The sequence below is a fragment of the Cavia porcellus genome, unplaced genomic scaffold (genome assembly GCF_034190915.1).
Source record: "Cavia porcellus strain 051 isolate PalLab524CR breed Dunkin Hartley unplaced genomic scaffold, mCavPor4.1 scaffold_19, whole genome shotgun sequence".
NCBI classification, from domain to species: Eukaryota; Metazoa; Chordata; class Mammalia; order Rodentia; family Caviidae; genus Cavia; species Cavia porcellus.
In genome coordinates, this window is record NW_026947502.1 from 31383936 (window position 1) to 31410635 (window position 26700).

Genomic DNA, 26700 nt, shown 5'->3' on the forward strand with positions numbered 1-26700 from the left:
GGTGAGAATTCAGCCACATACTCCATTCATTGCCATCCTTGCTTCCCATTCCTTTTCTTCTCTCCCAGGCAACCACTGATATGCATTTGGTATCTACAGAGCATTTTGAGTTTTCATGTAGTATGCGTGGTGTGCCTAGCTTCTTCCCCTTGGCCTCGTTATTTTGTTAGTCACACACATTGTAGTATGTATCAACAGCTCATTCCTTTTTATTGCTGAGTAGTATTCTATTGTATGAAAGTACCACAATTTGTAATTCATTCAATGTCATTGAGCAGTCATGATAAACATTTCTCATGCTGTACATTACCTTGTTATGTGCTCTGACATCTGGAAGATCATATATAAGGTGTGATTGAAAAATATGACAGATGTTTAAATTTTTTAAATGTATTACAGTAAATGACACATTGCTATTAATCACCCTCAAAATATTTCTCCTTGCTTCAAACACACTTATCTCATTGTTCTCGCTACTTTCTGAAGCAGTTCTGAAAGTCTTCTTTCGTGAGTGTCTTTAGTTGTGCTATTGTGGCTGCCTCACTGTCCAGAATTGATTCCAAATGTTTATTTTTCATGTTCATCTTGATTGGGAAGAGCCAGAAATTCCATGGTGCCAGATCCAGTGAATAAGCCAGAAGTGGATAGACTGTAAAGTTCTTATGAACCTTTCTGCTGAATGTCACTTGGCAGCAGAATTAATCACATTTTTTATAGAAGATTTCCAGAACTGCTTCAGAAAGTGGCAAGAATGATAGGATAAGTATGTTTAAACTGAGGGGAGTCAGACACTATGGTAACTACTATTAAGTCGGGTTATTTGGTGGTGAAGCACTAGGTTGCTGAAACAGTCATGCTTTGACCTGTATTGTTATATTGTTATGTCCTGTTTTATCTCAATCTCTCCCTTATTCATTAAAAAATTATTTAGTTATTTTTTATGTTTTTTTAATTAAGGGGAAATTTTTTTTAAATTAGCAGGATATATTATAGTAACTTTTTTTGATTTCCTATTAACTTGAAGTCCTGTAATACTCCCACTATCTTGTTTTGACTGACTAGACTCTGTTCCATTCTGTATGATAGTATCAAGTTTGAGGGTATAGGCAACTACTTTGAAGGCAATAAGATTCACTAAGATGCTCATTCTGGTTTGACTATTGTCTCCTTTGGAAGTCCTGTAATGTTTACAATGCTTAAGTTTTATTGGTCTTGTTCTCTACTGTTTTGTTCAACTCTATAATATCTAATGAGATAGACAATTCTTTTTAAGGAAACAAGAGACATTGTTGATAACCATTGTTGATAACCTTGTACTCTGTTTTACATCATGAGCTATTTCTATCCTTGGTTTTGACTGACAGCTTAGTTTTGCCATATTTGACTTTATTCTCTTCCCCCCAAAAAAGTAATAAGAACTAAGGAGTAATAAAACCCAAAATGTGTAAATTTTGTTGTAAAAAAGAGGGAAAAAAAGAGGTCTAAAGGATGCAACAGCAAGTGTGTTTAGGGGTATTAAATAGCTGACCATATTAATGTTTTTGGTTGGATCATTGAACACCGCTGTTTGCAGTCTCTCTGTTTGAATGTCCACTTTGTATGCTTTGATACTGTGATTTGAGCAACTATCTCTAAGATGATAATATGTAATCTATTAACTGGTGATTTCTTACTGTTTTTTTTTTTTTTTGTAGTTCTGTATTACTTGTACCCTTACACCGCTTTGTTTTGTTTTGTTTTTTCTCTTTTTTCCTTTTAAATAAAATTTTTAAAAATTTTATTTAAGGGGAGTCTTTCAAGGGAGATTAATGACAATGTGTCTTTCACTCTGATAAATTTTCTTTCTTTTTTTTCAGAACAGAACAATTTAAGCAACATAGTGTTTCACCACAAGACAACTTGACATAACAGTACTTACCATAGTGTCTCTTTCCTTGAAATATTTGAGTATACCTTCATATACTATAGTATCAAACATAAAAAGACAGCATAAAACCATTCAAGACAATGAAAATATTACAGGGTATTCAGAACCAACTAACAGAAAATGAACAATGGCTACTATATTATCTCCTTGTCTATAAAAATTTTTATTTATACTATCACATATAATAAAATCCAATAAGATGCAACATGATAAAACCAATGGAGACAGAAGAACAAAAGCTTGGTGGGACTTCAAAACGAGTGATAAATCATCACTAGCTATTATAGTGTCTCGCTTTCTTCAAAATAGCTGTGAAAACCATCACAGACAATAAGTATAAAACCATTTCAACTAATGAATGAAAACATTATAAGGCTTCAAAGCAATATAATGGGGAATCATGATTACTACATACTTTTATGTATTCTTACCATTTCTTACACTAGGGAAACTATTCGGTATTTATACATGTGAGTTTGACTTATTTTGCTTATGAGTAAGGTCTCAAGCTGTGTTCGTTTATTTATAAATATCTCAAATGTGATCATTCTTTATAGCTGATAAATTTTCTAAAAAACCATTTTAAAATGTTGGAGTTGGAGGTGAAGCCTTATTAGAGATCCTTAGGTCATTGGAGGCATTTATATTTTGATCATATATATTTTGATACTTTCTGATTAAAATAAGTCTATAGTGTATAATATGTTAAAATTAGATCTTTCATAGAAAACATCTTTCATGTTTAAGCTTATATGTTTCTACATGTTTACTTACAATGGGCAAACCTGGGCATGGTGATGTGTATCTGTAGTCCTAGCTACTGGGGAGGTTGCAGTGGGAGAATCACTCAAACCTACAAGTTGGGGACCAGGGCGAGCAACATAGCAACATCTCATCTTTAAAAAAAATGGGTGAGAGAAGGACAGACTTCATGGATGTACAATTTAGCAGGGCTCCTTGTTTGGTTTGTTGCCATCCATTGCTTTCTTACATTCTTAAAATTTGAACAAAGGGCCTACATTTTCACTTTCCCTGGGTCTTCAATTTATATAGCTGGTCCTGCCTGAGAATGTGTATAGCTTTTAGGAGACATGCCAGAAAAAGTCTGAAGATTAATTGGTCTTTATATTAGTCAGTCACTATCATGAAACATCTGAGTCAATTAAAAGGACCGTAAGTTTATTTTTGCTTTATAGTTTTAGAAATTTCAGCTCAAGACTGAATTGTCCTTTTTCATATGGCTGCTGGTGAAGGAAATAGCAGATCTCATCTAAGGAGCCAAAAAGCAAAGAGAGACAGGCAACAGGCAGAAGAGTCAGGGTTCTACAATGCCCCTCACGAGTATACCCCCATTACCTGAGGACTTCCCACTAGGCCCCACCTCCTGAATTTCTAGAACCTCCCAATAGAGTCACCCTTAGACAAAACCTTTAACACATGGGCCTTTGGGAGACATTCGTGCAAATTCTTTTCACCCTGTGATTGCTCTCCACACCCACCCCAAAGCAATAGGCACAGAAGGGTGATATTTATTGATTTTCATATGTTGAAGTATCCCTGCATCCCTGGGATGAATTCTGTTTCATCATGAAGTGTGATCTTTTTGCTGTAGTTTTCATTGTAGAGATCTTTCACTTCCTTGGTAGGCTTACCCCTTACATGTGTCATTTTTTTAGTGCTATTGTGAATGTTATTTTTCCTAATTTCTTTTTCAGTGGGTTCATTAATGTCTACAAATGCTATTGATTTTCATGTGTTGATTTTGTGACCTGCTACATTACTGAATTTGGCCATTAACTTGTCTTTTGGCAAATTTTTAGGTCTTGTATGTAGAGGATCAACTCATCTGCAAGTAACAATAGCTTGACTTCTTCCTTTTCTACACATACCCTTTTTATTTCTTCTTCTTGCCTAATTGTGCTTGCTAATGTTTCAAGTACAATGATGAACAGGAGTTATGGTGGTGGACATCCTTGTCTTCTTCCTGATTTTAGAGAGAAAGCTTTCAGTTTTCCCCCCATTTAATATGATGTTGGCAATAAGTTTGTCCTAAATGACTCATCGGATTGAGATAATGTCCTTATCTACCTATTTTCTTCAGTGTTTTTTATCATGAAAGGATGTTGAATTTTGTCAAAGTTTTTTCTGCTTCTATCGAGATGATCATGTGACTTTTGTCCTTGCTTCTGTTTATGTGATGTTACATTTACTCATTTGTGTATGTTGAATCAACCTTACACCCCTAGGATGAAGCCTACTTGGTCGTGATGTATGATGTTTTTGATGATTTCTTTCATTCTGTTTGCCAGTATGGTGTCAAGGAGTTTTGCATTTATATTTATTAACGAGATTGGCCTATACATTCTCTCTTTTGTGAATCCCTGTCTGATTTTGGAATCAGAGTATTGGCAGCTCCCAGGAATAAATTTGAGAGCTTTCAATTTAATTAAAAACTTTGAGAAGTAGTGATGTTAAAACTTCCTTGAAGTTTTTATAGAATTCAGCAGTCAGTTCATCTAGAACTGGACTTTTCTTAGTAGGTTTTTTATTACTTCTTTAACTTCATTGCCTGTTATTGGATTATTCAGGGTTTTTAAATAACTTTGTTCAATTTGGGTAATTTATATATATCTAGAAATCTATCCATTTCTTTTGAACTCTCCAATTTATTGGCATACAGGTTGGTGAAGTAGTTGTTAGTAATGTTTTAATTTTGGCAGCATCTCTTGTGGTTTCACATCTTTTGATTTCGAATATGGGTATTTTCTGCCTTTTTTGGTCAATTTAGCTTGGGTTTATTTTTGATTTATTTTTATGGAGCACCAGCTTTTAGATTCTTTAATTCTTTGGGGGATTTTTTGGTCTCAATTTCCTAGAAACCTGCTCTGATTTTTATAATTTCCTGCCTTGATTAGCTTTGGGGTTAGGTTGTTTTTATTTTCCTAGAACCTTGAGAAGTATCAATAGTTACTTATTTGGGCTTGCTCTGTTATTGTGATGAGGGTATTTACAATTGAAAACTTCCCTGTTAGAACTGCTTTCATTGTCTTCCATAAGTTCTATCACATTGTATTAGCTTTATCATTTAGTTCTAGAAACTGTCTTATTTCTTCATTGGTTTCTTCTGTAACACATTATTTAGTTAATAGCATATTGTTTATTTTCCATGCATTTGTGTAATTTCTGTGTTTTCTTTGTCATTAATTTCTAACTTCACTGCACTATGGTCTGATAAGATGTGTGGTATAATTTCAATTATTTTACAGTTACTTAATGCTGGTTTACTGGCTTATTTGTGGTATATTTTGGAGAAAGTTCCATGTGATACTGAAAAGAATTTGTGTTCTGATGTTGTAGGGTAGAACATTTTGTAGATATCTATGTACTTCTGAGAAGTGTCTGTTCCTTTCAATTGCCCATTTTTTGTCTGGATATTTATTTTGGGAAGTCTAATTATTTTGAATTCTTTGTTTATTCTAGATGCTAGTCTTCTTTCTGAAGAACAGCTATAGCAGTAACATAGCTATTTAGGATCATTACCAATATTACACACTGTGTGTAGTTGTGTGCACTATACTTTCATCCAGCACAATAGGTGTCTTCACACCAATGCTACCATGAACTTGAATAATATTTTGGGAAATGATGTCACTATGTTACCAAGTGACAGAAAATTTTCAGCTCCCTTATCTTCTAGGATCACAGTTCTAGATGCAATCAATTGCATTCAATGCAATATCAGTATGCAGTGTATGACTGTATTATATATAGCGTCTTGGTTACTTTTTACTAAGACACAATACCCAACATCCTGAAATTAAAGGTTTATTTTTAAAATCAGATCTTATTGGTATGTTTTAGATATATACATGATGATCAAATTCATAATAGAGAATTTGTGCCTGTAAAAATATAACTTATTTTTTCCCATTTCCCCTACCTTCCCTTCAACCCCTCCTCCCCCATTTACAAAAATTTTGTTTCCATTTTTCCTCTTTTTTCATCTTTTTATTACTTTTCCCTTCTTTCTTTTCTCCCCTTTCCTCTCTCTTATTCCCCTTCCCATTTGAACATTTTCTTTGTATTTCACAATATCTATTTGCATTTTGGTCCTTATTGACACTTAAAGTTTCTCATACCAGGAAAACAATGCAGTATTTATACATTTGTCTGATTTATTTCATTTATGAGTATGGACTCAAGGTGCATTCATTTTCCTAGAAATGTCTCGAGCATATCCTTCTTTATGGCAGAGTAGTACTCAATTGAATAAAAAAATCACATCTTTATCCGTTTACCACTTGAGCACTTGGGTTGTTTCCAAGATTTGGCTGTTACAAACTGTGCTGCTATAAACATAGGCATGCATGTATCACTGTGGTATGATGCTTTTAATTCTTTAGGGAGGATGCTCCTGAAGAGAACGACTGCGTCAAATGGACTGTGTAGTCTTCTACACAGAGTAGCACACTGTCTGTGAATAATAATAATAATTTAACTTTTTACTTTCTTATCATTATTTCTTTTATTTCTTTTTCTTATCTAATTGCTCTGGCTCATGTTTCCAGAACTATGTTGAATAAGAGTGGAGACAGTGGGCATCTTTGTCTTGTTCCTGATTTTAGAGTGAAAGCTTTCAGTTATTGTCCATTTAGGATGATGTCAGCTGTTGGTTTGTCATAAATGGCTTTTAACAGATTGAGGTAAAGACCATGTATTCCAATTTTCTGTAGGTTTTTTTTAAATCAATGAGTATTGAACTTTGTCAAAAGCTTTTTCTGCATCTACTTCTCCTTGGCTCTGTTAATATGGTGTATTACATTTATTGATTTAGATATGTTGAACCATCCCTGTATCCCTGGGAGGAATCCAACTTGGTCATGATATATAATCTTCTTGATGATTTGCTGCATTCTGTTTGCAAGTATCTTATTGAGGATTTTTGCCTCTACGTTCATTAGGGAGATTGGCCAGTAGTTCTCTTTTTTGGTTAGATCCTTCTCTGGTTTTGCTATCAGGATAATGTTTGCCTCCAGGAATAAATTTGGGAATATTTCTTCCCTTTCAATTTCATTAATGAGTTTGAGAAGTAATGGTATTATGTCTTCACTAAATTTCTTGTAGAATTCAGCAATGAATCCATCAGAGCATAGACTTTTCTTTGTTGGTAGATTTTTAATTATATCTTTGATTTCACTGATTGATATTGGTTTATTTAGGATTTTTATATCTTCTTGATTCAGCTTTGATAATTCATATGTATCTAGGAATCTGTCCATTTCTTCCTCATTTTCCATCTTATTAGAACAAAAGTTCGACAAGTAGGTTTAAGTAATATTCTGGATTTCTGCTGGGTCCATTGTGATTTCACCTTTTAAATTCCTAATTGCATGAGGTGGAGTCTTTTTTCCCCTTTATTGATAAGGTTGGATAAGAGTTTACCAATTTTACTTAAACTTTCAAAGAACCAATTCTTCAATTCATTCATTTTTTGTTCTGTTTTCAGTGTCTATTGCTTTAATATCTGCTCTGATCTTTATAATTTCCTCCTTCATATGACCTTTGGGTGTGGCTTATTCTTCTTTTCTAGAAATTTGAGGTTCAACATTAGGTTATATATTTGAGCTTGCTCTATTTTCCTGATGTGGGTATTCATTGCTGTAAAATTACCCTCATAGGACTGCTTTCATTGTGTCCTATAAGTTCTGATGTGTTGCATTATTGTTTAATTACAGAAACTGTCTCATTTCTTCTTTAATTTTGCCTGTGACCAATTGGTTGTTCAGGAGGATATTATTTAATTTTCATGTATTTCTGAAGTCTTGTGATTTCTTTTGTCACTGATTTCCAATTTCACTGCCCTGTGGTCTGCTAATATGCATGGGGTAATTTCAATTCCTTTGTGTTTACTTAAGCATGTTCCATGAGCTAGTGTGTGTTCTATTTTGGAGAAAATTCTGTGTGCAGCTGAGAAGAATATGTATTTTGATGTTGTGAGGTGGAACACTCTGTAGAAACCTACTAAACCCATTTTGCCAAAAGTTTGTTTCAGTTCTATTACTTCATTGTTGACTTTTTAAAACCTAGTTGGTCTGTCTATTTGTGCCAGATTCCCAATACAATTGTACTAGTGTTTATGTGATTTTTCACATTCACTAGTATTTGTTTTATTTCATTGAGTGAACTGTTATTTGTTGCACATATATGATGATTTATGGTTACTTATCTCTCCATAGTGGGTTGTTCCCTTTACAAGGATGCAGTGACCTTTGTCTCTCAATTATCTTGGCTTAAAATTCACTTTGTCAGAAAATAGAATAGCTATCACTGCTTTTTTCTGAGTTCCTGTCACATGCAATATTGTTTTCTATCCTTTGACTTTCATTATATGAATTTCTTTTTTAATTAAATGTGTTTCTTTTTTTTTTTTTGGTCTTTTTTCATTTTTATCGGTACCGGGGATCGAACTGACGACCGCCTGCTTGCAAGGCAGGTGCTTATGCCGCTGAGCTAAACCCCCAGCCCCTTAAATGTGTTTCTTATATGCAGCCCCTATTTCATTGACATCCTTAAAGGTTTATTTATTCAAGTTTTATCCAAGTTGCCTAAAATTTCCTTTGTAACTTCTCCTAGGGAAAAGAATAGGTGGCTTTATATCTGGACATATACTGTATTTAAAAGCAAATCCCCTGTCCCGTAGGTACTTTCTAATGGACAGTTCATTTATCCACGATGTGATGAGGGCTGCAATAGGGAAAAGTAAGAGGCTGTGGAAGTATGAAAGATGCCCAGGTGGTTGGGGAAATGTTTATTTTAAAATTTGACTGTGTTCTAGTCATCACACAACACATGGACTTTCTTTCTTTCTTTCTTTTTGTATTTTTGTTTTGTTTTGTTTTTTTTAGACACGGTCTTGCTATGGAGATCAGGCTGGTGTTGAGCTCATTTTGTAGCTCAGGCTGGTCTCAAACTTGCAATGATCCCCCCGACCTCAGCCTCCTGAGTGCTGGGATTACCAGCATGAGCCACCAAGCCTGGCTCAACACATGTACTTTTAGTGTACAGCTTGATGGATTTTCAAAGACTGAACATTGTCGAGTAATCAGCATTCAGCTCAAGAAAAAAAGATCTACGGTTTTTTTCCAGTCTCTAGATGTCTCCTACTTTACTTCAAGTATGACAAGTTCCTGATTTCTTTTTTTTTAAGTTCCTGATTTCTTATAGCTTAGTTTTGCTTTTCTTTCTTTTATTAAAATTTTATTTTAAAGATGATAAAACTCAGCAAGACAAACACAAAAGAATGAAAGTGGTACAGAACTTCAAAGCAGGATAATAGAAAATTTATCGTCCTTTTTTTTTTTGGTACTGGGGATCAAACTCACAACTTTGCGCTTGCCAAGCAGGCGCTTATGCTGCTGAGCTAAATTCCCAGCCATAGGATAATAGGAAATGAACAGTGGCTACCATAGTATATCTTGTTATCCTCACAATAGTTGTCCATTCCATCAGACATAGTAAAATTAAATAAAACATGCAGAATAAAACCAATCAAAACAGAACATCGAATAAAGCAAAAACCATGAACCAGAACAAAGCAGAACAGTGAGAACAATATTGGATTTCAAAAACAAGACAGAAGGAAATCCCCATATTTGCTATTTTGCATACTGTTATCCACGTAATAAATGCTCAGACTACCAACTCCAGGCCTGCAAATCATTCAGTTGTTTTTGTACCTCAGTTGCTATCAACTCAGCCTGTCCTCCAAGCCAGTTGGTTGCTTATGGGGCAGTGGGATAGGGAAGGGTGGGGAATCTCAGGCTATGAGCTGGTTGGCTCATGGGAGGGGCAAGGGAAGGCTGATGTGGCTTCTCTCTTCCTGGGCCACATGGGACTTGCTTCTCTTTCTTTCTTTCTTTCTTTCTTGCTTGCTTGCTTTCTTGCTTTCTTTTTCTTTCTTTGTTTTTTTGAGACAGGGTTTCACTATTCAGTTTAGGCTGGGCTTGAACTCACTTTGAAGCCTAGGTTGGCTTCAATCTTGTAGCAAACCTTCTGCCTTAGACTCTCAAGTGCTGGCATTACAGATGTGCACCACCATACTCAGCTTGTACTTTATTTATTTTTTAACTTTAAAGAGTTATCTTGTATTTTATTTGAGTGGAAGCATACAGAGTGAATTCTTGTATCTGGATTATTCCACTCAACGTTTACGTTGTACACATAGTTGTGGCACATTCTTTTTTTTTTGGCACTGGGGATTGAACTCATGACCTCATGCTTGCCATGCAGGTGCTTGTGCCACTGAGCTAAACCTCCAGCGTGTGGCACATTCTCATTACAGTTTAGACTTCCATTGTACACTCTCATCACAATTCATTTATTCATTCTAATACTGATGGTCCTTTGTCTCGTTTTGGCTCTAAGCTTTCCTATCTAACTGTGTCTGTGATACATCCATTTGAAAGTTTAATAGGCATTTCAGTTCAACATGTTCATAGACAAATTTGTGACTTTCTCTTCTCCCTAACCTCTTCATAACCTCATAATCTCAGTTAAGGATGGCTCTGGTTTGTTTATGGTTTTTTTTGTTTCTCAAGTAAAACTTTGAAAATGCTCAAGAAACTCAATAACATACATAATCTGACTGAAATGAGCAATGAGGTAGTGATGTGGCACACACCTGTAATTTCAGCTATGTTGGAGTCTTAGACAAGAGGATTGCAAGTTTGAGGCCAGTCCAGGCAACATAGTGGGACAGCATTTTTTTAAAAAGATAGTAAACTTCGACATTTCTCAAAAAGCATCATGCAAATGGCAGTTATATGAAAAACTCAATATAATCAGTTATCCAATAAATGCAAATCAAAAACACAATGAGATGTAACTTCATCCCATTTAGATGGTTATAAAAGAAAGAAAAAGTGCCAGGCATGGTGGCACATGCCTGTAATCCCAGCACTGGGGACGCTGAGGCAGGAGGACTGCTGTGAGTTTAAGGCCAGCCTGAGACACACAGTGAGCTCAAGGCCAACTGGAACCACATAGCAAGACCCTGTCTCATAAAACAAAAGCAAAAACAACAAAAAAAGAGGAAAAGATAACAAGTGTTTTGGAGGCCCCTGCCATTCATGTGTCCCCAGTCTCCTGCCTGCAGCGCACAGCTGGAAAGAAAGAGAGAGCAAGAGATGAAAATGGTGGTGCAGCAGGGAGCTGGAATGACCAGTGGCTCTCTGGGACCAAAAGGCCCCGAGGCACCCAGAAGCCTGGTGTTTATTCATTGAGGAACGTGGTGAGAGGATTGCAACTGGATGTGCCAGAAAAGTGGCAAGGCTGGCAGGCTTATAACGGAGCAGGCAGAGCATTCTTGAGGAAAGGGCATGAACGGCCAGACGTAGGTTACGGTTAATGAGTAGCCTGCTTCGTAGTCCATTCTGGGAAGAATTTTTTCTGGAATCTTGACGGCTTTCGTGGAGGCCTTGTCTCATATCTTAGGCCCATGGTATCACAGCTCATCCATCTGAGCTCTACCACGGCCACTGATAACAAACAATGTTAGTTCATCATCAGCCAACTGCTTTCCTGAAGATGCCTCATGGCCTTGGCCAGACTCACCAAGTAAACTGAAAGCCACTTTAGGGCAGTTGCCTCTATACAGCAGGCACTACATGCAAGTAACTACAGTCACTCTTGGGTCTAGGGGAGGGTGACAGGGTGGGCCTCCTTGCAGGTGCTGGTGAGGAGGTGGGGAAAGGGGGAACCACATGCAATACTGGTGCTAATAAAAATTAGTGCAGCTATTATGGAAAACATCATGGAGGTCGCTAAAAACTTAAAACTGAGACTGTCATAGAAATCCAGCAATTCCACTACTGAGTATGTATTCAAAGACAATGAAAAAAGTAGATTGAATTCCATGTTTATTGCAGCACTACTCATAAGAGCCAAGATATGGAATCGATGTGAGTGTCCAGTGGATGAATAAATAAAGAAAATGTGATATGTACACAGGTGGAATAGTATTCATCCATAAAAGAATGAAATTTTGTCATATGTGACAACATGAATGGAACTGGAGGTTTTTATGTTAAAATAAGCCAAGCATACTCATACATAGAGCTTAAAAGAGATCATCTTTCAGAAGTTGAGATTAGAATAGTGGTTACCAGAAGCTGAGGTGAATTGAAGGATGGATGGGGGAAGATTGGTTAATGGGTACAAAGTCATAGTTAACTCAGTAGGGTTACTATAGATAATGATAATGTACTGTATAATTTTACTTGTGAACTTTTTAACTTTCTCCATTCCAATATATATTTTTTTGAAAGCTAGAAGACAGGATTTTGAATGTTTTCACCACAAAGAAATGTTTGAGGAGTTAGATATGCTTACCACCATTTAAACATTACACAGTGTAAATATGTATCAAAATATCATAGGGTACCACAAAAGTGTATGACTTTATATGTGAATTAAAAAATTAAACCACTAAAAGTTGAATTTATTTTTTATTTATTTCTGTTAAATTCCATATCCAATTCATTGCAATTTTGTCAACTTTCCATTCCCCATACATCAAGAGCCAGGTTCAGTGGTGTACACCAGTAGTCCTGCTGTTTGGAAGGCTGAGGCAGAAGGATTGCTTGAACTCAGGAGTTTGAGGGTAAACTAGGCAATAGAGTAGTAACTCTTCTCAAACAAAACAGAACAAAAAACATATCATGAAGGGCTGGGGATTTACCTCAGTGGCATAAGGGCCTGCCTAGCAAGCACGAGGTTGTGAGTTCAATCCCCAGTACCATATATATATATATATATATATATATATATATATATATATGATCTAGTGATATCTCCACTGAGATATCAACATCTCATCATCTGGATTATTGCCATAACTGGTCTTCTTCCTTCTACATGAACTCCTAACTCTGTAATTCCAATAGTAATCAGACTTTCTATTTATGAGCTAAACATCCCACTTCTCTGATCATATCCTGCAGTGACTCCTCGTATCACATAGAATAAAAATCAAGCTAACATTCTCACCATCTAAGCCTGTACTGTCCATTACTGATTCTCTTTCCACTTTTCTATCTGTCCGTCTGTCTCTTTTTTGTTTTTGTCTTTTGTAGACAAGGTTTCACTCTGCAGTTCAGACTGATCTTGAACTCACTGTGTAGCCCTAGCTGGCCTCGAATTCATGATGACCCTTCTGTCTCAGCTTCCAGAATGCTAGGACTACAGCTGTGAGCCACTATGCCCAGAACACATTGTTTTAAAAATAAATAAATAAATTTATTTGTTTGTTTATTTATTTAGAGACAGAGTCTTGCTATGTAGTTCACACTGGCCTTGAACACTCTGTGTAGCCCTGGTTGACCTCCAACCCGTAGTGATCTTCCTGCCTGTCTCTTAAGGGCCCAGTTACCACCATACTCAGTATAAAATAAATTAATAAATTTTTTAAATTTAAAAAAATAGATAAAAAGAGCTGAGAGTGTGGCTCGGAGATAGAGCACACTGATTCAATCCCTACTATACACACAGCAGAAAAATGAACAATATAACTCATGAAACATTATTTCTGAAAACTGAATACAAATATGAACAAAAAGAGAGGTCACACAAATTAATAATATAATAGAAAGCAGAGAGAGAGAGAGAATGTCTCAAACCAGGAAAAAGTTTTAATTATACGATGTCTTGGTTTCTGGGACAAAATGCTTGACACCCACAAGTTAAAGGAGGCATAGGAGGGATGTGGACCTCCAGGGCACATCACCAGTGATCCTCACTCTCCCACCTGGATTCATCTCCCAGCATCACACCCAGGTGCGATTAGTGCAATCAGTGGACTAATCCAGTGTCACACACTGATGATGTAGGCACTTCCCAACCGTTCCTCCCACGAGTGCATGAGGCTATAGGGGAGTCATCTAGATATAAATTGTAATATAGGGAATCAGAAACACCTTCACATAAAAAAATTAAATGACATGTGAAATGAGAAACCTTCTACAACTGAATGAAGAAAAATGGAAAATCTGAACAGACCTATAACAAGCTAATAAATAGAATTGGTAGTTGAAAAATCTTTTCTAAAGAGAAGTCTAGTTCTTCCTTGGAGAATTCTCCCAACATTTAAAGAAGATATTATAATCAGATGGTAATTCTATTATTATCTCAATAGTAGTCAGAGACAGTGTGAGAAAGATGATTTCAGAAAGAGGTCAGGAGATCAGACATTCTCATTAATACCAAACGTGGCACATCAGTGAAGACAGTGGAATAAGGACCTCCTGGGGGAATGAGGTTTTGCTGATTTTATCTAGTGTTTCTCTGTTTTCTATTTCATTCACTTCTAATCTCTTTTTCTTGTTAATGAGCACAAGATTTCAGCCTGTGAAGATGATGAGTTCTGGAAGTAGACTGCACAAAATGTAAAAGTATTTAATACTGCTGAATTGAACACTAAAAGTTGTTAAAATGGTAAATGTTCTATTTTACACAAGTTCTTTTTTTTTGAGAGAGGGTTTCACTATCATAGTTCAGGGTGGTTTTGATCTCGCTATATATCCCAGACTGGCCTTGAACTCTCAGTGATCTTCCTGTCTCAACCTCCAGGTTCTGGGACTATAGGCATGTGCCACCATGCTGAGTTTCAACAGTTTTTGAAAGTTTTTGTTTTAACTGCTGATTTTTTTTAAAGGAAAGTCTGATTTGACAAGATGAAGGCATAGGAAGATATAACCTCAAAAACTCTGAAGCTCACAGCACTCTGGGAAGGATAGTAGATTAAAAATCACAGGGTAAAGAACACAAATATATTGGTATAAAATTATGGCCCTACCATACAGATGAATGAAGTCTTCCATTTCCAAGGACCCAGTGATATTAGATACTTGTTACCTTGGGAACATTTGATGAAAATACCTTTTATCCCAGACATTATTATAAGTACTTTTAAATGCACTAACTGACTTCATGTTAACTACAATGTTATGAAATAAATTTTAATAGTATTCTGATTTTTAAAATTTTTATTTTAAAGGGGGTAAAATTAAACACAACAAAACAACAAAATAGGACATAAGAAAGCAATGTAAGAGATATAAATTTCAAAGCTAGACGACCTGAGATCTTCATTGTCTATCATATTGTCTCTTGTTTTCTTCAAAATAGTTGTCCATGTCTTTGCATACAGAGAATTCGTATGAAACAACATAGTATAAAACTGATCCAAACAGAATGAGGAAGGCATTTTAGGTCTTCAGAACCAGACAATAGGGAAGTCACTAATGGCTGTTGTAGAGTCTCTTGTTCTCTTCCAAACAGCTGTCCATACTTCCATGTACGTTGAAGTCCAACAAAACAAATCAGGCAGTGGGGGGAGGTTGCTTGGTTTCTCAGCACTCCAGGTCCAGCATGGTGCGGGTTCCAGTAAATGCCATTGGTTCCCATCCTGAGCTGCTGCAGCCTGCCCCTCTCACAGCTGCTCACGGGAAGGCGGGAGGGTGGTTGCTTCAAGCTGTTTCTTTCTAATGAATTGACCATTTCACTGCCCAAGTTCTGAAATGGCCAACAGACCATAGAAAGACATGTCTTTAGGCTCCTGCTTGAAACCAACAGCGTCAGGAAGCGGCTGGCCTTGATTCAGGGCCAGAATAGTATTCTGATTTTACAAGTGGGAAAACTGTCCAAAAAAAGTTGTTCATCCAGTCAAGGTAATATGCACTTGTGGTCTCAGCTACTTAGGAGGCTGAGCAAGGAAGTTCACTTGAATCTGAGAATTTGAGAGAAGCCTTGGCAACATGATAAGCTTGGTAATGAGTTGTCCAAAGTTATCCAACTGACTGATAAGTGGGAGGCATTTATTTGCTCACACAAATTATGGGTCCCACTTTACATATTGTATCCAAGAAGTAATAAAACCTATCTCCATTCTCTAAAAACCACTAAAAAGTATATGAATATCATTTTTCTTCAAGTAAATGGCTCCATCATCCCCCAAACTCCCCTGTGCTTCTTTTTTTGTATTTTAATTTTTATTTTGAAGGTAGTAAAATACAACAGAACAAAACAGAATAAAGCCAACTGAGACAGTGTAGTGAAATTGGTATAGAACTTCACAGCAGGTTACCGGGATAACAGTAATAGGTATCACAGTATATCTCGTTATCTTCTCAATAATGAATAACATCAGTTTTGTGTTTTAAGATTAACACGTTCCAGCTACCAAGAATTTTTCCACCATCTCAGTGATATGGCCATTGATACTCATAGGCAAATTTAAAAACTTCATCACTGGAAATGATTTTCTAAACTAAAATGACAGATGTTAACAAAAGCCAAGGCTTAGAATAATCACTTAAAATAAGGGCAGAAGAAGCATTGGACTTGGAAGATAGTTCACTGGGGGTGGGGTGAGATTTTTCACTGGATCTGGGAGATGAAGAAGTAATGATAGAGACGTCCCAAGGTGCAATGGGTGCTGTCCGCGGTGCTGAACCGTTGTTCCCATTCTAGACTGGTGCTACCAATTGTATTAAAGTCTCCCACCAGTTCCTCTAAAGTGGAAAAAACAAAGTAATTGAAAAATGGAAAAAATGAAATCAGAAATAATCTCTCAAATAACTATATAGATTATCAAAATATGCATCATGCTTAGCGATTTCAGAGCGTGCACACACACACACACACACGCACACACACACACAAAGAAAGCTTAAGCAAATTATGGAAGCTCAGCATAGAAAAGAAATGGAATCCATAAAGCGGATTCAAAGAGATATCCAGGAGAATAAAGACTCCATTTAAAGTATTTGAAGCAGATTAGGCCAATGTGAGGACAGGATTTCAGATATTGAAGATAGACTTGCAGTCAGCAACCAGAAAAAGAAAGGGTTATCAAAAATAGCAAGGGATGATGAGAAATCAATCTGGCAGCTGCTAGATGAGACACAGAAGAATAATTTAAGATTATCTAGAGTCAATGAACAAGGAGGAGACATTAAAAATGACATTAAAAAATGTTCACAGACATTATGTCATTAAAAATGACATTAAAAAATGTTCACAGACATTATGATAGAAAACTTTTTTGGTAGAGAAAAGAATTTGACACACAGATAAATGAGGTATATAGAACTCCAATTAGTAATGATAAAAAAAAACTGCATCCAGGAATTTCATACACAAGATTCCAGAAATTCAACACAAGAATAGAATCCTAAAAGCTGTTAGGGAAAAGAAACAAATCACCTATAAAGGAAGGTCCATCATAATTACATCTGATCTCTCAGCACCAACTCTCAAGTCAAGGAGAGCTTGAAGATATGATTACAGCTGAAGGAAAACAACTTTCAATCCAGACTGATGTTCCTGTAAAACTATCTTTCAAAATTGATGGAGAAATAAGAATACTTCCATGATAAAGAACATCTGAGGAAATTTATCACCACCAAACCAGCACTTCAAAATGTTCTGAAAGACATTCTAGAAAGAGACAATAAGGATTACAGCTCCATGAACCCCCGCAGAAGGAATTCACCAGGCAAACAATTAGAGGAAAGGCAAAAAAGGGGGAAGCCAACAACAGGAAAATAACATGACAAGGATAAGTCAATCTATATCAGTTATACCCATCAGTGTTAATGATCTTAATTTACCAGTAAAAAGACACAGACTGGCAGAATGGATCAAGAAGCAAGTTCCAACAATATGCTGCATAACAGAAAGACATTTAATTCAAAAGCAAATTGATAGACTGAAAGTCAAAGGTTGGAAAACAGTACTCTATGTGACAGGAATCCAGGAAAAAGCAGGGGTAGCTATTCTATTTGCAAAGTGAATTTCAAGCCAAGACTGATTAAGAGAGCTAAAGAAAGCCACTACATCCTCGTCAAAGGAACAATCCAAGAGGAAGAGATAACAATCATAAATACATATGCAACAAATATCAGTGCACAAAACTATATGAAACAATTACAAATGGACAAAAAAAATCAAATAAGCTTCCAGGAATGGTGGTGCACCCCTGTAATCCCAGCACTTGGGAGGCTGAGGCAAGGGAATTGTTGCAAGCTTGAGTCCAGCCTAGGCTACAAAGTGAGAACAAGGTCAGCCTAAACTGCATGGTGAGACCCTATCTCAAAAAGAAAAAAATCAGAGCTCTAATATAATTGTATTGGGAGAACTCTATATCCCACTATCACAAAAAGATAGATCAACTAGACAAAAATCAATAATGAAATATTAGAACTAAATAAAACTTTTGAACAAATGAACTTAGTAGATGTCTATAGACTGTTCCACCCTACATTGTCAGAATACACATTCTTCTTAACTGCATGTGGGACATTCTCCAAAATAGACCATGTACTGACTCATAGAACATGCTTAAATAAGTGCAAAGGAATTGAAATTACTCCATGCATACTATCAGGCTACAGTACAATGAAATTGGAAATTTATGCCAAAAAAACCCCACAAGAACTTGATAAACACATGGAAATTAGATAACACCCTTCTGAACATCCAATGAGTCACAGGTGAAATTAAAGAAGAAATTAGACAGTTTTTACAGTTGAATGACAATACAACATATTCAAACTTTTGGGACACAATGAAAGCAGTCTTGAGAGAAATTTATAGCAGCAAATACCCATATCAGGAAAACAGAGCAAATATACATAAACAACTTAATGTTTATAAAACTTTTAGAAAAAGGAGAGCAGGCTAAGCCAAAAGCTTATACAAGGGAGGAAATTGTAAATATCAGAGCAAAAATTAATACACTGGAGACTAAAAAAATAATACAAATAATCAATGAATTGAAGAGTTGGTTCTTTGAAAGATTAAATAAAATTGACAAACACTTAGCCAATCTTATTTTAAAAAAAGAAAGAAAGAAAAGACTCAGATCCATGCAATTAGGAATGAAAAGGGTGAAATCACAACAGACCATGCTGAAATCCAGGAAATCATCTATACCTACTTTGAAAACTTGTATTCTATTAAGATGGAAAATATATAAGGAATGGACAAATTCCTAGATACAGATGAATTACTCAAGCTGAATCAAGAAGGTATAAAAATCCTAAATAACCCAAAATAAGTAAATGAAATCAAAGATGTAATTAAAAACCTATCAACAAAGAAAAGACCAGACTCTGATGCATTCACTGATGACTTCTACAAGAAATTTAGAGAAGATCTAACACCACTACTTCTCAAACTCTTTAATGAAATTGAAAGAGAAGCAACACTTCCAAATTCTTTCCTGAAAGCAAGCATTACCCTGATATCAAAACCAGAGAAAGACATAACTAAGAAAGAGAATTACAGGCCAGTTTCACTAATGAACATGATGTAAAAATCCTCTATAAGATTCCGACAAATAGACTGCAGCAAATTGTCAAGAAGATTTTATACCATGATCAAGTGGAATTCATCCCAAGGGTGCAAGAATAGTTCGACATATGTAAATCCATAAATGTAATACACCATATTAACAGAGCCAAGGACAAAAAACACATGATCATCTCAATAGATGCAGGAAAAGCTTTTGACAAAGTCCAGTACCCATTGATGATAAAAATCCTACAGAAAATTGGAATAGATGGTCTTTATCTCAATTTGATAAAATCCATCTATGACAAACCAACAGCTGACATCATACTAAAAGGACAAAAACTGAAAGCTAAAATCAGGAACAAAACAAAGATGTCTACTGTCTCCACTCTTATTTAATACAGTCCTGGAAACCTTAGCTGAGCAGTTAGACAAGAGAAAGAAATAAAACGAAAAAGATAAAAAAGAAGTTAAACTATAGTTATTTGCAGATGAAATGATTTTCTACTTAAAAGACCCCCAAAACTCCACCAAAATACTACTAGATTTAACAGGCAAATTCAGTAATGTAGCTGGTTACAAAGCCAACACTCAAAAGTCAGTAGCCTTCCTGTCTATGAATAGCAAACTCACTGAGAGAGAAATTAGGGAAACAATACATTTTATAATAACATGCAAAAAGCTGAAATACCTAGGAATCATTCTAACAAAGGATGTAAAAGACCTCTACATTGAAAACTACAGCACTCTGAAAAAAGGAGATTGAAGAGGATATTAGAAAATGGAGAGATATCTCATGCTCTCGGCTAGGAAGAATCAATGTAGTGAAAATGGTCATACTTCCAAAACTGTCATACAGATTCAGTGCAATCCAAATCAAAATTCCAGTAGCACATCCCAAAGAATTAGAGAAAATAATCCTAAAATTCATCTGGAACCAGAAGAGACCTGGAATAGCAAAGGCAATTCTAAGTAAGCAACAAAGACAAGTCAGGGAGGATCACAATTCCTGACTTGAAATTATACTATAAAGCTACTGTGATAAAAAAAACAGTGTAGGACTGGCAAAAAAGCAGACTCAAAGATCAATGAAGCAGATTAGAAGATGCAGAGACAATTCTAGATACATTAAACCTTATCTTTGATAAAGGTGCCAAGCACATTCACTAGAAGCAAGATAGCCTCTTTAATAAATGGTGCTGAAAAACTGGCTCTAGATATGTCAAAGATTAAAACTGGGCCAATATATTTCACCATGTACTAAGCTAAAATCAGAATGGATCAAAGATTTTTTAAAATTTGGATACCGGGGATTAAACTCAGGACTGCGTGCCTGCAAGGCAGGAGTTTATGCTGCTGAGCTAAATTCCTGGCCTGGATCAAAGATTTTTTTTGTACCGGGGATTGAAACTCACGACCTTATACTTGCCAGGCAGGTGCCTGTGCCGCTGAGCTAAATCCCCAGCCCTACAGATCTTAATAGATCTTAAGAGAGAGTAGGTAAAACTCTTGAAAATAGTAGTGTAGGCAAAGTCTTTACGAACAAAACTTCAATTACACGGAAACTATCACAAAGAATCAACAACTGGGATCTCAATCCCCATTGAAAAGATTTTACCCAGCAAGAGAAACCATGAACATAGTGAAGAGACAACCTACAACATGGGAGAAAATGTTTGTCAGCTGTAACTCAGACAAAGAATTACTATTGAGAACATATAAAGAACTAAAAAAAAAAAAAAAAAAAAAAAAATCAGTCCTGAGTCATGGGTGCACCAGGGAGAGAACCAGTCAGCATCTCCTGAGAATGAGCCATGCTGGAACTTAGGGGACCAACCAAGAAAGCAACAAGTCAGCCTCCCTTGTGAGTGGTGCAAGCTGTGGGCGTGCCAGTGGGTGTGCCAGGGAGAGAACAAGTCTCATTTTCTCCTGTGAGCCTATCAACGTGTGGGCTGAGAATCAAACGTCCCATGTCTCCCGCTCTCCATTAGCAACTGGATGGTGTCCAGGTCATCCAGAGTTGATAGCAACTAAGGCACCTAAAACAACTAAAGGCTTGTATTGTTTGGTTGATTATGCTGACCTGGGGCCAGAGGTCTGAGCATCTCTTGGGAGGATGACAATATGCAATATAGCAAATATGGGAATTTCCTTCTATTTTGTCTTTGAAGGCCAATATTGTTTTATTGTTTTGCTTTGTTCTGACTATTTGGTTCTTTCCAACATTCTGTTTTGATTGGTTTTACAGTGTTCTGTTTTTGGTTTGCTTTTGCTATACCTGATTGAATGGACAACTATTACTATGGTAGCTGTTAGTGTTATCTCGGTATCCTGCTCTGAAGTTCTGTACCAATTTCACTGTATTGTCTTTTTTTTGGGGGGGGGGGTGCCAGGGATCAAACTCATGACCTCTTATTTGCCAAGCAGGCACACTGCTGAGCTAAACCCCCGGTCCTAACTGCATTGTCTTGATTGGCTTTGTTCTGTGTTGTTTTTTGTATTTTACTATCTTTAAAATAAAATTTAAAAATCAGTTCTCCCAGATTTAAAGATCCAATCCAAAAGTGAGCATCTGTGATGAATATATAATTCTCAGATAAAGAAATACAAACAGCAAATAAATAAATGGTAAAAAGGTTCAACATCACTGGTCATTCAAGAGATGCAAATTAAAACAACACTGAGATTCCACTTCACCCCAGAAAGAATGGCTACTATCAAGAAATCAAGCAATAACAAATGCTTGATGTTGTACTCTATTCAAAAAACAGGGCCCCATGATGAAAAACGGGGCAAGACCCCAAAATGACAAACGGGGCAAGAAGTCTTTTTTAAAAGAAACACTTTTATTTTAGCTGGCCCAGCGACACAGTGCAGATGGAATTTGCAAAGCTGTGCAACTGAGTTAGAGTTTTGACTGATTTTTATAGTTTATTTATGATTAGCTCACTGATCATTAAGTACATAGTGATGAGAAACAGAAATAAGGTGGGCCTTTGTTCCCCTTTGCTTGAGGTCAGAGGCATTTCACAGTGGGTGGTTAGCCAATTTATAGCCCTTGGTTGTCGATGTCGCTCCCGGCCGGCAGGAAAGACACACGACAAGGTCTGGCGGTGGTCAGGCTTTTCTTTATTCTCTCCTTATACAGTCTGCCCCGAAGCCTCTACCGGTCCGCTCTCCGCGGCTCCTTCCGTGCTTCAGTCTGCCCTGAAGCCTCTACCGGTCCGCTCCCCGCGGCTCCTTCCGTGCTTCAGTCTCCCCCGAAGCCTCTACCGGTCCGCTCCCCGCGGCTCCTTGCGTGCTTCAGTCTCTCTCGGGGGTGGAGGCACTGGCTATATATAGGATTAATAGCTAGGCAGACTACCCTGTGAGGCGGGAACTTAGTGGGGTGATAAGAAACAGGTGCCACACAGGCGGGCTCAATGAGAGGGGTAATCTAGCTCAGGCTTTTGTACTTTCCCACAGGCCTCGCAATCACCGCGTCTGATGACTTGACAGTGCCACGGCTCCCAACACTTGGTCTGCCAATTTCAGGAACATTTGTCTCTCATAAAGGGAACAATGGTTGACACAGCATCATTTGTCTCTTACAAGGGGAACAAAAGTTGACATAGCACACAGGTCACTAAGGTGGGGGGGATGACGCATTACAGAACAGCAGAACAACGTGGTCAGTTAACTTATAACTATGTGGTTGGTGCTTGGTTACTAGGGTAATGAGCTCAGTACAGGATGACAATATTATTAATAACTATCTTTTTTAGTAACTATTTTTGTTAATTATCTTTAAATCAATTATTTTAATTTTTAACATCTTAGTATAACACTTGAGGGGCTGTAGGGAAAAGGAACTGTTGGTGGGAATGCAGGTTGGTGCAACCACTATGGAGATCAGTGTGGAGATTCCTCAAAAAAGTAGGACTAGTGGTCCCACTCAACCCAGCTATTCCCCTGCTGGATATCTTTCCAAAAGAATTAAAAACTTCATACCACAGTGATATATGTATATCCATGTTTACAGCAGCACAATTTGTAATAGCCAGATCTTAGAAACAACCTAAATGCCCATTGACTGAGGAATGGATAAAAAAGATGTTGTATTTTGGTACAATGGAATATTAATCAGCCATAAGAAGGAAAAACTGGAGACTTTTATGAATAGGAACGCTATTGATTTTTGAGTGTTGACTTTGTATCCAGCTACATTACTGAATTTAGAGTGTTTTTTTGTTTTGTTTTGTTTTGTTTTTGGTACCAAGGATCAAACTCATGACCTTGTGCTTGCCAGGCAGGTGCATATACCACTGAGCTAAACCCCTAGCCCCTGAATTTAGTTATTATACATAAGAGTCTTTCTTTCTTTCTTTTTTTTTTTTTTTTTTTGTCTTTTTCCTTTTTATCAGTACCAGGGATCAAACTCACGACTACCTGCTTGCAAGGCAGGCGCTTATGCCACTGAGCTAAGTCCCCAGCCCCACATAGGAGTCTTTCAATGGAGTTTCGAGGGTCTTCTATGTAGAGTATTATGTCTTCTGCAAATAATGATAATTTAACTTTTTTTCCTATCCTTACTCCTTTTATTTCTCTCTCTTGTCTAATTGCTCTGGCTATTATTTCCAGCACTATATTGAATAGGAATGGTGAAAATGGAAATCTTTGTGTGGTTCCTGATTTTAGAGTAAAAGCTTTTAGTTTTTGGCCATTTAAAATGATGCTGGCTGTTGGTTTGTCATAGATGGCTTTTGTCACATTGAGGTAAAGACTGTCTATTATGATTTTCTGTAGGGTTCTTATCATGAATGATTGTTGGATCTTATCAAAAGCTTTTTCTGCATCTATAGAAATGATCATGTCATTCTTATTTTTGGCTCTATTGATAAGGTGGATTACATTTATTGATTTGTGTATGTTGAACCATCCCTGCATTCCTGGGATGAATTCCACTTGGTCATGGTATATAATCTTGATGATTTGCTGCAATCTGTTTGCTAGTATTTTATTGAGGATTTTTGCATATATGTTCATTAGGGAGATTGGCCTGTAGTTCTCTTTTTTGGTTGAATCATTCTCTGGTTTTGATATTAGAGTAATACTTGCTTCCAGGAATGAGTTGGGGAGATTTGCTTCCCTTTCGATTTCATTTGAGAAGTGTTGGCATTAAGTCTTCCTTGAATTTTTTGTAGAATTCTGTAGTGAATCCATCAGGATCTGGGCTTTTCTTTGTTGGTAAGGTTTTAATTATATTCAAAATTTCGTTAATTTAAATTGGGTTATTCAGCAGTTTTACATCTTCTTGATTCAGCTTTGATAATTCATGTTTTTAGGAATTTTGTGCTATCAAAATTCCTATGAGAGTAGAGGTTTTCAAAGTAGGTATTGATGATCTTCTGTATTTCCACAGGGTCTGTAGTGATTTTACCCTTTTCATTCCTTATTGCATGAATCTGAGTTTTTTCTTTCCCTTTTAAAATAAGGTTGGCTAGGGGCTTATCAATTGTATTTATTCTTTCAAAGAACTCTTTGATTCATTGATTATTTGTATTGTTTCCTTAGCCTCTATTGTGTTGATTTGTGCTCTGATGTTTATAATTTCCTCCCCTGGTTTTGGGCTTGATTTGCTCTTCTCTTTGTACATGTTTGAGGTGTAGCAGGTTGTTTATTTGTGTTTGTTCTGTTTTCCTGATGTGGGAATTCACTGCAATAAAATTTCCTCTGAGCATTGTTTTCTTTTTTTTTTTTTTTCTGAGCATTGTTTTCATTGCATCTCACAGGTTCTGGTAAGTTGTATTTGCATTTTCATTTGCTTGTAGATATTGTTTTAATTTCCATATGTTTGTGGAGTTTTTGCAGTTTCTTTTGTCATTAATTTCTAGTCTCATGGCACTATAATCCAATAATATGCATAAGATAATTTCAATACTTTTGCATTTACTTAAGCATGTTCTGTGGGCTAGTATATGGTCTATTTTAGAGAATGTCCCATATGCTGTTGAGAAAAATGTATATTCTGATGTTGCGTGGAACACTCTGTACATGTCCACTAAGTCCATTTGTTCACAGGTGTGATTCAATTCTGTTATTTCTTTGCTGATTTTCTGTCTAGTGGATCTGTCTCTTTGTGTCAATGGGGTGTTAAGGTCTCCCATTATTATTGTGTTATTGTTTATTTAATTTTTCATTTCTGTTAATATTTATTTTATATAGCTGGGTGCTCCCAGATTTGGTGCATATATATTTAAGATTTTATCTCTTCCTCTTAAAGTTTTCCCCTAACTAGTATGTAGTGACCTTCTTTATCTCTTTGGATCATTCCTGGTTTGAAATTCACATTGTCTGCCAACAGAATAGCTACCCCTGTTGTTTTGTTTTGTTTTGTTTCCTGTTGCACAAAGTATTGTTTTCCATCCTTTGACTTTCAGTCTATGAGTTTCCTTTTGGGTTAGATGGGTTTCCTTTATGCAGCATATGGTTGGATGATGTTTCTTGATCCATTCTGCCAGTCTGTTTCTTTTAATTGATGAATTGAGGCCATTTATATTAATGGTTATAACTGATATATAATGGTTTATTTTTGACATGTTGTCTTTCTGCTGTTGATTTTTTTTTTTTTTTTTTTTTTTTTTTGTACTGGGGATCGAACTCATGACCTCGTGCTTTCCAGGCAGGTGCTTAGCTGCTGTTGATTCTTTCCCTTTCCCTTCTGTATTTGCCTTGCTTACTGTTTTTTTTCCTGTGTCTATCTAGAATGTCTTTCAGTATTCTTTCCAGGGTTGGTTTGGTGGTCATGAAGTTCTTCAGCTGATCTTTGTCATGGAAGTATCTTATTTCTCCATCAGTTTTGAAGGACAGTTTTGCAAGGTACATCCATCTAAGTTGGAAGTTGTTTTCCTTTAGGATCTGAAATACTTTACTCCGTGCTCTTCTTGACTTCATTGTTTGTGTTGAGAAGCCTGCTGTGATTCCGACAGGTTTTCCTTTATAGGTGATCTGTCTCTTCTCTTTAACAGCTTTTAATATTTTGTTCTTATGTCAAATGTTTATTATATGTCTGGGAGTAGTTTTATTTTGGTTATAGCTATCTGGATTTCTATATGCTTCACTTATCTGTATGTCAGTTTCCATTCTCATGTTTGGGAAATTTTCAGCTATTACTTCTGTATGTACTTCTTGATATCATTTGTGTTATTACCTTCTTTTTCATTTATACCTATCAATCTTATGTTGTTTTTCTTTGCATCCTCTTGCAGCTGTTGAATTGTTATTTCCTGATTTTAAAATCATTTTTAAAAGATCTTTCCTTTCCTGTGCATTAGCTGCAATCTTGTCTTTGAGGTCTGAAAGTCTATCTTCACTTTCATTGAGGCAATTTTGCCAACTTTTAATGGAATTTTTGATTTCCTGAATATCTCTTTGATTCTGTT

General features: G+C 36.3%; 1 non-coding gene across 1 annotated transcript; it reads right to left on the reverse strand.

The window, feature by feature from the left end:
* Window positions 1-15453: 15453 nt before the first annotated feature.
* On the reverse strand, window positions 15454-15590 carry LOC111757849 (small nucleolar RNA SNORA2/SNORA34 family). Its single transcript, XR_002792110.2, has one exon. It is a non-coding gene; the product is annotated as a small nucleolar RNA SNORA2/SNORA34 family (small nucleolar RNA).
* Window positions 15591-26700: the final 11110 nt, after the last annotated feature.